This window comes from Aethalodelphis obliquidens, unplaced genomic scaffold, assembly GCF_003676395.1.
Source record: "Aethalodelphis obliquidens isolate GAN/ISIS:26980383/991018 unplaced genomic scaffold, ASM367639v1 scaffold67, whole genome shotgun sequence".
NCBI lineage: Eukaryota > Metazoa > Chordata > Mammalia > Artiodactyla > Delphinidae > Aethalodelphis > Aethalodelphis obliquidens.
In genome coordinates, this window is record NW_020838011.1 from 9,992,409 (window position 1) to 10,010,186 (window position 17,778).

At 37.0% G+C, this 17,778-nt stretch overlaps 1 pseudogene; it reads right to left on the bottom strand.

Moving 5' to 3' along the window:
* Positions 1-9,621: 9,621 nt before the first annotated feature.
* LOC113611084 (zinc finger protein 532 pseudogene) lies at positions 9,622-12,676 on the bottom strand (annotated as a pseudogene).
* Positions 12,677-17,778: the final 5,102 nt, after the last annotated feature.

Sequence of the window (17,778 nt, forward strand, 5' to 3'; positions counted from 1 at the left end):
CCGGGAAGATCCCACATGCCGCAGAGCGGCTGGGCCCGTGAGCCATGGCCACTGAGCCTGCGCGTCCGGAGCCTGTGCTCCACAACGGGAGAGGCCACAACAGTGAGAGGCCCGTGTACTGCCAAAAAAAAAAAAAAAAAAAAAAGCAAAACAAAACAAAACAAAAAAAAGTGGCTACCCTAAACAACAGACTTCCAATGTTGACAAAAGATCCTTATATTGGAAGATGATGCAATTTAGGACTTTCATAGTTAGAGAAGAGAAGTCAATGCCTGACTTTAAAGTTTCAGAGGACAAGCTGACTCTCTTGTTAGGGGCCAAAGCAGCTAGTGACTTGAAGCTGAAGCCAGTGCTCTTTTACCATTCCAAAAGTCCTAGGGCCCTTAAGAATCATGCTAAATATACTCTGCCTGTGCTTTATAAATGGAACAACAAAACCCAGATGACAGCACATCTCCTCTTTACAACATGGATTACTGAATATTTTCAGCCCAGTGTTGAGTCCTCTGCTCAGAAAGAAAAGGTTTCTTTCAAACATACTGCTCATTGACAAAGCACCTGGTTACCCAAGAGCTCTGATGGAAATGTGTAATGAGATTACTGTAGTTTTCATGCCTGCTAACACAACAACCATTCTTCATCCCAGAGATCAAAGAGTAATTGCAACATACAACTCTTATTATTTAAGGAATACATTTTGTAAGGCTATGGCTGCCTCAGATAGTGATCCCTCTGATGGAGCTGGGCAAAGTCTGTTGAAAATTTTCTGGAAAGGATTCACCATTCTAGACACCATTAAGAACATTTGTGATTCATGGGAAGAAGTAAAAATCTCAACATTAACAGGGATTTGAAAGAAGTTGATTTTAGCTCTCATGGATGATTTTGAGGGGTTCAAGATTTCAGTGGAGGAAGTAACTGCAGATGTGGTGGAAATAGCAGGAGAACTTGAATTAGATGTGGACCCTGAAGGTCTGAATTCACTGCAGCAATCTCCTGATAGAACTAACAGGTGAGAAGTTGCTTCTTATGGATGAGCAAATAAAGTGATTTCTTGAAATGGAAAGTACAGCTGGTGCAGATGCTGTGAAAATTGTTGAAATGAAAATAAACGATTTAGAATATTACATAAACTTAGTTGATAAAGTGGCAGCAGGGTTTGAGCATATAGACTCCAATTTTCAATGAAGTTCTACTGAGAGTAAACTTCTATGGAACAACATAGCATGTTACAGAGAAATTATTCATGGAAGGAAGAGTCAGTTGATGTGCAGACTTCAGTGTTTTCTTATTTAAAGAAATTGTCACCTAGTCTTAAGCAGCCACCACTCTGATCTGTTAACAGTCTTTAACAAGGCAAGACCTCTACCAGCAAAAAGATTATGACCCACTAAACGTTCAGATTAGCAATAAAGCACTTTTTAATCAAGGAAGGTACATTTTTGTACACTTAATAGACTACATTGTAGTGTAAACATAACTTTTATATACACTGAGAAACCAAAAAACTTGTGACTGATTTTATTGTGATTTTTGCTTTGTTGTGGTGGTCTGAAACCCAAACTACAATACCTCTGAAATATATCTGTAATTAAGTTAAGCATATAAAGATAAGTTCATACTGGTTTTAGGATGGGCTCTAAATCCAATGACAGATATTCTTATGACAAGAAGGATGGAAGGGGTTTATAGACACAAAAGGAAAAGGTGATGTGAAGAGAGACAGCAATTGGAGAGAAACCACAGCCAAGGAGCAGCATGCATTGTCAGTAGCCAACAGAATCTAGGAGAATCATGGAATGGATTTTTTCAAAAAATCTCAAAAGGAAATGGACCTTGACACACTTTGATTTCAATCTTCTGGCTTCCAGAACTGTGAAAGAATAAATTTCAGTTGTTATAAACTACCAAGTTTGTGGTAATTTGTTATAGCAGCCCTAAGACTCTAATACAGACTGCTTCTACCCAACCTTTCCCACTATTACAACTTTTATCCCACATGTCAAGGATACAGTTTGGATTTGTGCCACTGACAAAGTATTTCTATCCAATTATATATTTGAGGGACTGAAAAAATCATCAGTTGCCCCAGGATGCTGTCATCCTCTTGGGAAAGAATTGAGGAAATTATTAGCATGTACACTTACTGTGATGCTACAGCGTTCTTCCTGTAAAGGACCCAGTCTCTTCATTAGTCAATGGATCAGGTCTAAAAATTCCAGGTCTAAAACTTGGCAAGTGATTATGATTTGAGTGAAACGATGGTCCTCATCCTTCTGATACTGATCCTTGAACTCTTCTGGTAGTGTAGACAGGACAATGCCCATTTTGGTGGCCTATCTGTTTATCTCTATCACCATACTGATAGCTTTTCATGGGTTAAGGCTGCCTGGCTGCCACTCTAACCTCACTGTTCACTGTGATCATTGTGACTGCTTGACTTCTGATGACTGAGTGCCATTACCTAGTCTGTATTATTTTTGGACTTGATTACAATTAACATTATTGAGCTCAGTTTTGTTACTGCCAACAGCCTGGCCCTCACAGTATGGCCACAATGAACATTTTATAACTTCAGTAAACAATCATATGGTAGATTTTCCAGACTTACAAGCATATAAATCTTAATATATCCACTGCTCTAAGCCTTTGGATTCCTTCTTTCACTGTTTCTCATGGCACTTTCAGCATATCACTTTTACTTCCTATAGTCCATCACTTTTTCCAAGTTTCTCCTGGAGTCTAAACTCAGGTATTAAATCCTATGTCCTGAGAGAGTGCTCTAAAATTTAAAAAGATGCTTCCTTATACAACTTTAAATTCTACTTTCCTTAATTCTTTCCTCAGCATACAGTTCCACATATCATCTCTCAGTTCCTGCAGGTAAATATTGGATAAGTCCTCCAGTTCTTTTGAGTTATACTATGTTTCCTCCCTTAGTAGATCCATCTTATACCTGGCTCTATACACGTGATTAACCCTAGTTATTGGCCTGTGACCAAGAAGGGAGATAAGAGCAGATACTGACAGGGATACAAGATGTTCTGAAGGGTAGAGGACAGTATATCATCCTCAAACAATGGAGAAGTGCTATCCCTTCACAGAGAGGAGTAGGCTCAGGGGAATCTAGGAAATCAAGATTTTCACATACATTAACTATTTCTCTGTCATTCTGCTCTTTCTCAACTAGGGTCTTGATCTTTGAAAAATTTAAAACTAGGTTGGGACTTTAAGTAGAACTGGAAATATTTTATTTCAAAATGACACTGATTTTTTTTCCTTCTGCAAGAGATGGGAATTTCTTTATATGCTGCTAAGGACGCTCCTCTGGCTTTCTCACTTAGCCTTAATATGATGGTTTAGAGTCCTCATTCTGTCATTATATTTGCCACAGAAAATATAATGCAGAAACAAACATGTACCTTCATTTATTCTTAATTTCTGTTTTTCTCATATTTATCCAGTACCTGATATATCACAACCACTAGTAACTATTCTTCCAAAAGTATATGGTCCCAATTCACCATGACTAAAAGTAGTAAAATATTCACAGTTATCACAGTCCAGGTATTATCTGTGTACAGTGGAGTATTAGAAAAGTCCCTTTTTTACTCATTACATTTTCCCTCAAGTATTTGAAAAGAAACCTTATTTTTTGTGTTTGTTAGAATTCATACACACACATATATATGTATAATATATAAATTTCAAATTAAAAAGATATATTTTGTTAAGAGTAGTGAGGAGATGGAAATATGATAGTTTCTCAATGAAAGTTTATCAACCATTAAAGAGTTTGTACAAGTAACCTAGAAGTCCTTGACACTCTGGACTTTGTTCCAATTTGACATTGATCCACTATATTAATATTCTTTGGGCTTGTTTATTTAAAAAGCTACATATGTACTGTGTTTTTGATAAATCATAATATCATTGTTACATATTGCTGTATAACCAACCATTTTTTTAACATCTTTATTGGAGTATAATTGTTTTACAATGGTGTGTTAGTTTCTGCTTTATAACAAAGTGAATCAGCTATACGTATACATATATTCCCATATCTCCTCCCCCTTGCGTCTCCCTCCCACCCTCCCTATTCCACCCCTCTAGGTGGTCACAAAACACCGAGCTGATCTCCCTGTGCTATGTGGCTGCTTCCCACTAGCTATCTATTTTACATTTGGTAGTGTATATATGTCCATGCCACTCTCTCACTTTGTCCCAGCTTACCCTTCCCCATCCTCATGTCCTCAAGTCCATTCTCTACGTCTGCGTCTTTATTCCTGTCCTGTCTCTAGGTTCTTCAGAACCATATATATGTGTGTATATATATATATATATATATATATATATAATTTTTTGTTTGTTTGTTTAGATTCTATATATATGTATTAGCATACGGTATTTGTTTTTCTCTTTTTGACTTACTTCACTCTGTATGACAGACTCTAGGTCCATCCATCTCATTACAAATAACTCAATTTCATTTCTTTATATGGCTGAGTAATATTCCATTGTCTATATGTGCCACATCTTCTTTATCCATTCATCTGTTGATGGACACTTAGGTGGCTTCCATGTCCTGGCTATTGTGGTACGTGACTCTTTTTGAATTATGGTTTTCTCAGGGTATATGCCCAGTCGTGAGATTTCTGGGTCATATGGTAGTTCTATTTTTATTTTTTAAGGAACCTCCTTGCTGTTCTCCATAGTGCCTGTATCAATTTACATTCCCACTAACAGTGCAAGAGCGTTCCCTTTTCTCCACACCCCCTCCAGCATTTATTGTTTGTAGATTTTTTGTTGATGGCCATTCTGACTGGTGTGAGGTGATACCTCATCGTAGTTTTGATTTGCATTCCTCTAATGATTAGTGATATTGAGCATCCTTTCATGTGTTTGTTGGCAATCTGTATATCTTCTTTGGAAAAATGTTTATTTAGGTCTTCTGCCCATTTTTGGATTGGGTTGTTTGTTTTTTTGATATTGAGCTGCATGAGCTGCTTGCATATTTTGGTGATTAATCCTTTGTCAGTTGCTTTGTTCGCAAATATTTTCTTCCATTCTGAGGGTTGTCTTTTTGTCTTGTTTATGGTTTCCTTTGCTGTGCAAAAGCTTTTAAGTTTCATTAGGTCCCATTTTTTAATTTTTGTTTTTATTTTCACTTCTCTAGGAGGTGGACCAAAAAGGATCTTGCTGTGATTTATGTCATAGAGGGTTCGGCCTATGTTTGCCTCCAAGAGTTTTATAGTGTCTGGCCTTACATTTAGGTCTTTAATCCATTTTGAGTTTATTTTTGTGTATGGTGTTAGGGAGGGTTCTAATTTAGATCAATGGAACAGGATAGAAAGCCCAGAGATAAACTCACATTCACATGGTCAACTTATTTTTGATAAAGGAGGCAAGAATATGCAATGGAGAAAAGACAGCCTCTTCAATAAGTGGTGCTGAGAAAACTGGACAGCTACATGGAAAAGAATGAAATTAGAACACTCCCTTGCACTATACACAAAAATAACCAACCATTCTTAAACTTAGGGTTAAAACAGCACCATATTATTTGCTCATGACCCTCTGGACCAGCAATTTGGTCTGGGGTCAGGGAAGTGTTATCTTTGGAGCTTCCCTGAGCTTACTCTTCAGTACAGAGTTAGCCATCAGCTTAGCTGGAGCAGAATGATACAAGAAGGCATCAGTCACATGGCTGGAGTTTGGCAGATTAGTAGGAAGCTTTGATTTTCACTTTCTTGTGGCCTCTCCAACAGACAAGCTTGGACTTTTTTGAGATGAGAGCAGAATTTTATAACACCTTGCATGTAAGTTCTAGGCCTAGGTCACTTCTGCTTCTATTGAGTTTTAGAACACGTCACTTGTCAAGTCCATATTCAAAGGGTGGAGAAGTAGCTTCCACCTCTTGATAGGAGGAGATACAAAGCAAACAAAGTCATTTTTAATGCACTACAGTAAGAAACTCATTAAATACAAAATCACCAAAGCTAGGTTCGTTTGATTTATTACAGGAAGGGTGTAGAGTACTTTGACTGGACTTTATTACTGCTTCAGAACAGGGAAGTCAAAGGAAGATAGTTAGGGTGTTGGGACCTGGTTAGTGATATCAAGGAAGACTTTGTAAAGAACAGGTTGTGACTTGACAAGGTTTATGACATAACTTTGGATTGCTGGACATGGTGAGGTGAAGTCCTGAATCTAGGTTATTAATATTATTGTTATTATTTTCATTATTATTATTTGGCCAAATGTCCTATATTTATTCACATATGAGCTGTGTTTAATAAAGTCATGATGGATATAGTGCATAACATCTGACAGCAGCAAGACCTTTTGAGGAACTGAATATCAACTACATTATATCATGCAAATATCTATACACACAGAACATTTCTTTTTTAAAGTACATAACATTATTAAAATGTAAAATAAAATATATAAACACAAAAAAAAACAAGAAAAAATATAATTCTTCCAGAGAACTACAAATGGAAGAGTCAGTAGAGTACCTCTGCTGCACTTCAATAAAGTGGAACTACCAAGAATAAACGTGTTTATTGAAATAACTGAACTAAACCCTGGTAGCTCAGTGCTTAATCTAACAGCCATTTGTAATACTCAGACTGCTGCATTGTCAAAGCAGTTGTTGAAGTCATGCACACCAACTCAAAGTACCAGGATATTTGGCAGTGGCATCCAGAACAGGAAATGCAAACTCTTCCAACAGGAAAGGATTAAGTTAGTTGTGATATTTTTACTGTCAAGGGTCAAGAGAAATACTTTATACTGCTGATTGTTTCTCTAATATTGAATAAATTACATGACAAAACTTGCCTCTATAACTTTGCTTTAACTACATATTTGTAACTTTTACAGTAGTCCAGCCCTTTTATAACTTTATCTCCTGTGCTCTTTAAACCAGCCTTGCAAATTGGCGCAGAAAACAAGTCCCCATTTTTCTTATATAAGACCATTCTTCCCCATTCCTCAAGATTAAATTAAGAAAATCTGCATTCTTTACTGGATTATTAGTCTAAGTTTTTCTCCACCACTAGAGAAAAAAAACCCAAAAACCTACTTGTAAGGCTGCTTTAAAAACTGTTTGGTGTGTGGATTAAAGACCTAAATGTAAGGCCAGATACTATAAAACTCTTAGAGGAAAACATAGGCAGAACACACTTTGACGTAAATCACAGCAAGACCTTTTTTGACCCACATCTTAGAGTAATGAAAATTAAAACAAAAATAAACAAATGGGACCGAATGAAACTTCAAAGCTTTTCACAGCAAAGGAAACCATAAACAAGACAAAAAGACAACCCTCAGAATAGGTGAACATATTTGCAAATGAAACAACAGACAAAGGATTAATCTCCAAAATATACAAGCAGCTCATACAGCTCAATATCCAAAAAACAAACAATCTAATCAAAAAATGGGTGGAAGACCTAAATAGACATTTCTCCAAAGAAGACATACAGATGGCCAACAAACACATGAAAAGATGCTCAACATCACTAATTATTAGAGAAATGCAAATCGAAACTACAGTGAGGTATCACTTCACAGCAGTCAGAACGGCCATCATCAAAAATTCTACAAAAAATAAATGCTGGAGATGGTGTGGAGAAAAGGGAACCCTCTTGCACTGTTGGTGGGAATGTAAATTGATACAGTCACTGTGGAGAATAGTATGGAGGTTCCTTAAAAACTAAAAATAGAACTACCATGTGACCCAACAATCCCAGAACTGGGCATATATCCTGAGAAAACCATTCAAAAAAACACATGCAGCACAATGTTCATTGAGCCAGGACATGGAAGCAACCTAAATGTCCATCTACAGATTAATGGATAAAGAAGATGTGGTACATATATATAATGGAATATTACTGAGCCATAAAAAGGAATGAAATTGGGTCATTTGTAGAGATGTGGGTGGACCTAGAGGGTGTCATACAGAGTGAAGTAAGTCAGAAAGAGAAAAGCAAATATCATATAATAATGAATATATGTGGTATCTAAAAAAATGGTACAGATGAACCAGTTTGCAAAGCAGAAATAGAAACACAGACATAGAGAACAAATGTATGGATACCAAGGGGGAAAGGGGTGGGGTGGGAGGAATTGGGAGATTGGGATTAACACATATACATTATAGATACTATATATAAGACAGATAACTGATGGGAACTTACTGTATAGCACAGGGTACTCTACCTAATGCACTGTGGTAACCTAAATGGGAGGGAAGTCCAAAAGAGAAGGGATATATGCATGTGTGTGGCTGATTCATTTTGTTGTGCAGTGGAGGCTAACATAACATTGTAAAACAACCATACTTCAATAAAAATTAATGAAAAAGATGAAATAAAAACTGTTTGGTGTGGCCTAAAAAAAACTGTGAGCAGAAACTAACACAACATTGTAAAGCAACTATACTCCAATAAAAAATATAAAATTAAATTAAATTTTAAAAAAAGTTGTGAGGAACCTATCTCTGCAGCTGTGTTTCAAATGTGCACTTTTATACTTAGAGTAGGCACACTGAGGATAATGTTAAGGTAATGAAGCTTTCTTAATGTTATTGAGACCCATAATCACTTATAATTTATGTAGTAAATTTAAAAGTTAAAAAACACATTCTAAATTAGTTTCTAATTAATTCTAAAATTGTTCTAATTTAATTCTAAAGATTAAAAAGGGAATATCTTAACCTGTAATTAGTTAACAAACTAATATTTTTAATATTTGCAACATCCAAAATGGTTTAGTTGAATTTAGGAACTTCCACTGTTATTAAGAACTCTGTTTTAAAGAAACAGTAAAAGAGGAAATTAACCCTAAAAAACTCAAAACATTTTCCACCAGATACTGATATAAACATGTAACAAAGATTATAAAATGTTATTCATTTAAATATATACAAACTCTTTTAAACTCAAATACTGTTTTTAACTCATCAAGTACATATATAAGATGAAGAAGGCACATTGAAAGAGAATATACTGCAACAGCCTAGACCATACTGTTAACTCGAATAAGCTGCAATTTTTTTGCAACAAAAATGCCTTGCCTTTTTCATTCCAACATGGACAGAGATTTTCCTTATAGGCATGTGAAAATTAATAAAGAGCAACCTCATTTAAAATGGAGTCAGAGGTCAGAAGGGAGAGCTCTCACACAGTACCACTTGGTCAATAAAAGGAAGGACTCTCAATTACAGACCCCAATAAGAAGAGTCATCAACAGTTAAGAATTACCAGTTACAGGTCTCAACAGGAAAGATGTACATTGCATCTCCTTCAGAAAATTGAACACCCCAGCAACTAAGCCGGTGAGAACATTTTCGCTCTGATTTCTCACTTTTGTCCAATGGGTTTTCCTTCAAAACAATCCCTCCTAACTTCTTCATTTTTCTCTATAAAATGACATTCCTTCCTTTTTCTCTATAAAATGACATTCCTTTCCTTTGTTTATTGGACTTGCCTATGGCTTTTCCTATAGCCTGCTTGTCAGGAATTGTAATTATTTGCTGTTCCCAGATAAACCCATTTTGCTGGTTAAATTCCTGGCTGTTTTATTTTTTAGGTTAACAGACAACTGTAGCTATTTCTCAGTTGAACTCATTATTTTGGATTTAATAAAGATCATGTCATGTGTCCACATGTGAGTATTTAAGGCAGCGTCAGCTGCAAAATGTTTTGCGCACACTTCGCTTTATCTTTCTGACACTACACCATCAGATGATTTATCCTTGTGCCTAGGTTTGTTCTCTTGTGGGTTATCGTCCCCACACCCATTCTGTTTGGACACTGGCTGAAGTTACTTCAATTGTTCACTATGAAGAGCTGCCTGAACAGAGAGACTTGGGACATATAACAGAGGCCACATTTGGGCAGTGGTAAGAAGCATCATTCAATTTGTGTTACAGGTTGTTGTCATAGAACTGCAGGAGATTTTTCATTATGAAACTGCACACAGCACATTTGTGAACCTTAAAAACATTTCTCTTTAGCTTTTCCAGTGACTGGGTAATAGTTCCTTTGGGAAATATAAAGTCTAAAACTGATTCTGAAACCAAGCAGGACCTTGGGGGGCTTTCCCCAGGATAGAGAACCCCATGACCCCTGCCTCTTGTTTGTAGAAAAACTGTTGGCCTCCTAGGCCTTCCTTGAGTTCCAAAGAAATTCAGTCAGAGAAGTGAGAAAATGCAGAAACAAAGGAAAAAAGTCAAGTGAGACAAAACAATAATAGTTTAGACATAAAACAAATTCAAGGACTTTTAGCTCCTCCTCAAGGCTATAGATCATATCCTGAGACATATCCTTGAGTTGTTTTGCAAATATTAAAACCCTCACCGGGTGGAAAAAATTAACTGCATATTGACCACCAGCACAAAGACCACCCCAGACCAGGTGAAACCAGAAGGTTGATGAATGAGATTCCCAAAACATCACCCTGCTACCACACCAACCACTGATAAGAGAATTATGCATGCGCTGATCACACACTCTGCGATCCTTTCCCTCATACTGTTTTTATTTTCATTTTTTTAAAAAATAAATTTATTTATTTTTGGCTGCATTGAGTCTTTGTTGCTGCACGTGGGCTTTCTCTAGGTGTGGCGAGTGGCGGCTACCCTTCATTGCGGTGTGTGGGCTTCTCATTGCAGTGGCTTCTCCTGTTGCAGAGCACAGCCTTTAGGCACATGGGCTTCAGTAGTTGTGGCACGTGGGCTCAGTACTTGTGGCTTACAGGCTCTAGAGCACAGGCTTAGTAGTTGTGGTGCATGGGCTTAGCTGGTCCGCGGCATGTGGGATCCTCCCAGACCAGGGCTCAAACCTGTGTCCCCTGCATTGGCAGGTGGATTCTTAACCATTGCACCACCAGGGAAGTCCCATAATTTTTTTTAAAAACCGTTTTCTGAAAGTCATTAGGGAGTTCAGGTCTTTTGAGCATTAGCTGTCTCTTCTCCTTGTTTGATGCCTTGCAATAAATGCTGTAGTCCACTTCATCACCAATGGGTGTCAGTAGATTAGCTTTTCTGCACATCAGGTGAATGAACCCAAGTTTTGTTCTGCAACAGTTTTTCCATTTTCTCCTTTAGAGTGGAAAACTTGGCATCTTCTTTTGTTTCTGTTTTCTTCTCATTTGTCACTTCTGTTCGTTATTTTTTTTAGTCTCTTGTTACAACTTTTTAGAGTACTTATATGTAATTATGTATTAGAATGATAATTTGTTTATTTAAAAATCTTCAACAACAATTATTTATAGATGTTATACACTGTGCTGTGCATTGTGATGACTGAGAGACAGTTCAGAAAGAATCCCTGCCTTTTTAAGTTTATAGTCTAAAAAAGAAGATATAAAAAGGAAACAGGCAAAAACCAAGGGAAAAATGATCATAAATGCTGTAAAAGAAACAAACAGGTTTGGAGAAGTGAGACCAATTTAGGTAAAAATTGTTGAAGTGGAAGTTTAATATCTGTCACCTCCTCCTACAAATGACTTTAATTTCCATGAAAAGAGGTGTCAGTACCTAACAGACTGTCTATTCCACTGTAAGTGCAAGGTAAATAAGTTGAATGAGAAAAATGAATGAATGGATGACTTACATTTATTAAATGTCTACCAATTTCACTGAACTGAGTTCGTTGTGTACATTATCTCATTTTATCCTTATAGCGACCCTAAGCCATCCAGATTTTATAGGTAGTAATATTTTTATAGGTAATATGTATCTTGTCCAAAATCAGAGAACTTGTTACATGCTGGGCCATCTGATTCCAACATGAAGATGTGTGGCCAAGGTAATTAATCATTAGAGGTAATGGTTCTATAAAATTAGACTTATTCAGTACATAATAATATTCTTACTTCAGTCCTGTTCCATTTATTCTGTGCATTGACTTTTATTCACTTAAATTTTACATTTGAATGTAAGTAAATAATTGACTTTTATATGTATAATTTCTCCAAGATAAACATTTAAAAAACACTCTTTAAATTCAGTCATCATGTCCATAAATATTCTGTTATTCAAAGATTATATTGTGAGTTAATCTCTAACAGCTCATATATGAAATAAAATGGGAAGGAGAGAGAAGAAGAAAACAGTTCGTATATACAAATAACACATACATGTAACAAGAAAAGAGAAAATATCAAAGATACTTTAGTCCTCATTTCTGTAAATTGGTTATTATGTCATAGTTGATATCTGTGGTTTTCTTCTTTAGTGCCCATCTCATACTTCCTTGTCTTCAGCCAGAAACTTCTCTGGGTTCTTTACCTGGAGGGGTGATCCAAATCTCTACTCCAACAAGGTGTGCTTCTTTAACCAACTTGCCTTACTTGGTTGCTGTTAGTGTTCCATTAAGATTTGCAACTTGGTTTTGAAGCAAAAGAGGCATTCCAGAGAATCCCCTGAGTTTAAGACATCGTCCTATTTATCTCCATTTTGTCACAGCAGCTAAACTTCCCCTTGATAATCAGAATGAGTCACTCCATACAATAGATTAACTTTTCTTTTTTTTTGCCTTTTGGTTGAGAGGCAAAAAAAGCCCCAAGTGACTAGGTGGTAGTCTCATCTTCCAATTCAGTGGAACCATTATTGAGTTCCCTGGTGGAAATCAAATAAGAAGAACAAACCTGACTCCATATTGGACCCATTCCTTTAGCTCTAACCTTTGTGCTCTGTTGCCTGTGCTTAGTGATACTGGCTCTGTCCCTTTGTAAAAGAATGTTGCCTATAGCCTGGAATATACATAATAGCCCTTTCTCAAGGCTCTGCCTCCCAGGCTTGATCTTTAAAGGTATAAAACTTTTCATTCACATAGAGATAAAAAGTTGCAAAACAGAGAATAATATTTGTCTTTTTGGAGGTTTATAGGAATATTGTGACTAGACCTATGTGGACAGGTGCAAGAGCAAAGGATTATCACATCCCCTCTGGGTCTGGCCAGCACCAAGAAGTTTGCACCAACCAGCCACATCCAATTCTCTTTCAGTATAAAAGAAACCTGAATTCTAGCTTGAATAAGATGGTTCTTAGGGACACTAGTCCACCATCTCCTCAGTCCTTGCCCCAACACGTCATCTTTCAATTTGTTGGCCTTTTGTGTGATGAACAGTACAAGTTTGGACTTGATGACAGAAAGGTTCCCCATTGAGAACTGAGGTCAGTCGATGGAATGGGAAGCAAAAATTCTGCAGGTGTAAGAGTATAATCCCACTTCCACTTCTTGATTCTGGCACTTACGTATGCGGGATATGGGGAGATATCACTATATAATAGTCTCTGAATTAAAGCATACACTGTCTCCTATAAAACAAACAAAAAATCTTTTCAGGGTGTTGCCTTCCAAGTGTTGCTGTAACTCATCAGTGAGCCATTCCATCTTTCAATTAGGCTAGCTACTTCTGGGTGATGGGGCATATGTTAAAATCCATTGTAAACCCCATTCACTCTGTGCCTTGTCTATTCACTCTTTCCATGATGTCTTTAATGAGTGGAAGCTATTTGTTTTAATGTGCTTCAATTTATCATTTTTCTTTTTTTATGATTAACGCTGTCATGGTCTCTAACATGTTCGCCATTGGGTCTGCATACAGCAGAACTGTTACAGGTGTTTGTGTAGGTGTGACTCTCTCCAGGTTCCTGGGAGGACTCCTACAGGGTCACTGAGTGGGTCCTTGGGCAGGCAGGACTAGCCCTGGACCACAACTGAGTGAGGCTGGAACAGGGTCACAGAGCTGCTTTTAAGGTTCACAGCCAGGTCCAAGATCTGAAGGCCTGCCTCTGGGGGCATGAATAAGGGTGTGTCCTGCCAGATCCCTGGGCAGGCATGACTGTGACTAGGAGGGATTGGAGCTGAATCAAAGGGGTTGCAGGACCTGCAGTTAGGTTGAGGTCAGGGAACCTGCCTCCAGGGGCACAGATGGGCATGACTCCCACTGGGTCCCTGGGCTGGCAGGAGTACATATAGACCACAGCTGCAGGTAAGGTTGCTTAGTTGAGGGGCTGAAGCTAGGTTATAGGGCTGCTTCAGGATCCGCAGTAGGGACCAAGATCGGCAGACCTGAGGCACGGGCAGGTGTGGCTCTGAGTCCTTTGGTGAATGATGCTAGTAGCAAGATGAAGGCCAATCAGGGCTCTAACCAAATCCATAGGAATATGGGGCTGTTTCCAGATCTGTAACTAGGATCATAGTTGGCCAGCCTACCACCAGGGTGCAGACCTACCAGACCTACCTTTTTAAATGCAGCTCTATTTACAGTAGCCAGGACATGGAAGCAACCTAAGTGTCCATCGGCAGATGAATGGATAAAGAAGATGTGGCACATATATACAATGGAATATTACTCAGCCATAAAAAGAAATGAAATTGAGTTATTTGTAATGAGGTGGATGGACCTAAAGTCTGTCATACAGAGTGAAGTAAGTCAGAAAGAGAAAAAGAAATACCATATGCTAACACATATATATGGAATCTAAGAAAAAAAAAAGGTCATGAAGAACCTAGGGGCAAGATGGGAATAAAGACACAGACCTACTAGAGAATGGACTTGAGGATATGGGGAGGGGGAAGGGTAAGCTGTGACAAAGTGAGAGAGTGGCATGGACATATATACACTACCAAACGTAAAATAGATAGCTAGTGGGAAGCAGCCGCATAGTACAGGGAGGTCAGCTCGGTGCTTTGTGACCACCTAGAGGGGTGGGATAGGGAGGGTGGGAGGGAGGGAGATGCAAGAGGGAAGAGATACGGGAACATATGTATATGTATAACTGATTCACTTTGTTATAAAGCAGAAACTAACACACCATTGTAAAGCAATTATACTCCAATAAAGATGTTTAAAAAAAAACAAACATGGCCCTCCACAGTCTTGGGCTCCATAGGGGTTTCACCATCTAGATCCCAAATCTCCCACAAAAGCACTCTTGTTTGTGGATGACTGCCAAATTATTGTTGCTGTGGGTGGATATGAGTGAGGGACATCCTATTCTGCCAACCTGTTGACATCCCTTGCCTAGCAGTGAGCATTCTGTTAACTGAAATTTGAACCAAGTCTCTAAGATAGGTCATTCCTAATATAGCATACAGTAGCCTATTCTATTCTGTATTGAGCAAACTATATCTCTAGCATCATGTTCACATTCTAAGTTCTACAATCAAGATTTATATTTAAAAGCAGAATTCACTGTAGATCATAATTTGCTGCAGCAAAGAACAGCTAGAATGAGAATTTATTACAGATTAAAAATACAGGTGAAGCTCTATGGGACTTTTATGAGGAAAATAAGTGTTAGTGATTAAAGTTTGAAGCTTATCTACCATGAGGTGATGTTATAGAATACATTTAGAGAAAAGCTACCAAACAGCATAGGTATATTTTTTTCTCAAGCAATTTTTGTGGTATTTGTGGTTTGAATAAAGAAGATTAATCTTGATGCACATGATGACAATATTAGTTTCTGGGTATGGAAAAATGGTTTGAAAACAGATTTCTGTTTAAAGCCTGTCAGGGTAGACAATTTTATTATTTTATTTTACTTTTGAAGAGCAAAATTATTACCACAATATAAATCCATTTATATCTCTGGACTTTAATGAATAAGGAATGTTTCAGATCCAGAAATGACCAACAATGTGAAACGAATTACAAAAACTGAGGTTTTCAGATCTTTCTCCTGTGGTTTGGTATTAATATAATGTAATATATTATATTATTATAATTACTTTAAAACACTTAAGTATAAACCTTCTGGAATTATGCATATTTAAGTGTATATGTGTGTGTGAGTATGTGTGTGTGTATTTCTTTTCATTGGTACCCTAACAGGTGTTACCTAACAAATGGTCTGTCATTTATTAGACTACAACCCAGAGGAAAATCCTAAAGTCACTTTAATTTTTCATTTGAAGAGCTTGACGCGCAGGCTCAGCGGCCATGGCTCACGGGCCCAGCCGCTCCGCGGCAAGGGGGATCCTACCGGACCGGGGCACAAACCCGTGTCCCCTGCATCGGCAGGCAGACTCTCAACCACTGCGCCACCAGGGAAGCCCAACAATAAACTTTTGAGTAACTTTTTTTCTATGTATATACCTGAAGTTTAATAATTATGAAAGCACCTGGTTAGATTAGAAAAAGAAAATACAGTTTCTTATTCAAAACACAAGATCTCAGTTTTGTCTGGGTGCTAAACCTTACTAATAATTTTTTTAAGTTATAGTAATTTAACTGTTTCATTTTTAATTGGCTAATTCTATAACTTATTTTATCCCTTACAGATGTAAAGAAAGGGAAAGTGAACTCCCTGAAGATTTTTTAGGCTAGACAGTTCTTTCTGTCTCTCCATATTCTGCTGGTTTTTTACTGGTTTCCAACTCCTTTTCTCACTCATGAATCTGTTGCTTCCTCTTTGCTCCAAAACATAGTACCTTTAGGAAAATCAACATATACTGGTTATGATGGCCTTCCATTATTTACGCTTTTTTTCAACAGACTGTGATACTTATTAATAGCAGTACTGCTGTCTCTCAACTGGAAAGATCATGAAGTTTTATTTTTAATGTCACATAGATTCTTTGGTAACTGTTATGCATACCAGTAGATAAACCTCAAAGTTAATTTTAAAATCTTATATGGACAAGACAAAGAATGGTAAAATTATGACCAGGAGTCACTATTGCCCTCAGTTCTAAGAGTTATTTTTTTAAAAAAGAAAAAGGAAAAAAAAAGAAGGAAAAGAAATAGGGTTAATGAGAATAAATATATCAGAACCGTTTGGAGATTTGTTGGTTGAAAGTGTTTTAGCACACCACCTGTCCTGAGAATTTTGCATTAAGAGAGTCTTACACAATTTTGGCAGCTCTGAGGTGTTCTGTGTTTTCAAAATATAGGATTACCATCACTGTCTATTTTTTACCAATTGGAAACTTTAGATTTTCTTTGGTAATTACAAATTATACAGATTCCAAGTTTTATGAAACATTTGAATCTACCGTGAAAATGCCTATTTCTGGTTTTCTGCTCCCCAAATCTTATCAATACAGGTAACTAACTGGTAATTACCATATGGTACAAACAAAGGCCTTTTCTTTTTTTCTATTTCAGTGAGGCCCTACATTTTTCATGATACAATTTAAGGATATTTAGCTTATGGATCTGTTTTAAGAAACTGATCTGCAAGGAATAATTGTATATAATGTTATTTAGATTTATTTAAAACTCATTTAAGAGAAGGATGTCTGGATGTATTTATCAGAATATATGGAAAACATTGCAAAGAGATGAAAGTCAGTTATATTATCCCATCCATTAGAAATAACCAGTATAACTAAACATTAAAAAAAAAAATTCCTGTTTAGAATACTTTAGGATAGATATCTTTCTTAAAGGCCCAAGAGGGTAACTTTGTGATATTTAAAGGGCTTAAATTTTAGGATGCAAGATAAATGGCCTTTTTAAACCAAGCATTTTATATAGGAAAAGCATTTATTTTTCATTTTAAAGCTATCAAATAGGTATGATATCCATACTTTAGAAATGAGCAAAGATGTTTGCTGTGATACTAGATATTACAGCTCCTGCAGTCATTCTTTCCATTTTTAAGGGTGTATTCTAGCAGTGGAAAGCATCTAGCATGTCAATGATTGTACTAATTCAGAAAAAACCCATTAATATTAGTTTTCATTTTTTTGAACTTTAAGTTTTTGAGAAAAGGGTACAGTTGGAGGTTATCACCCACAAATA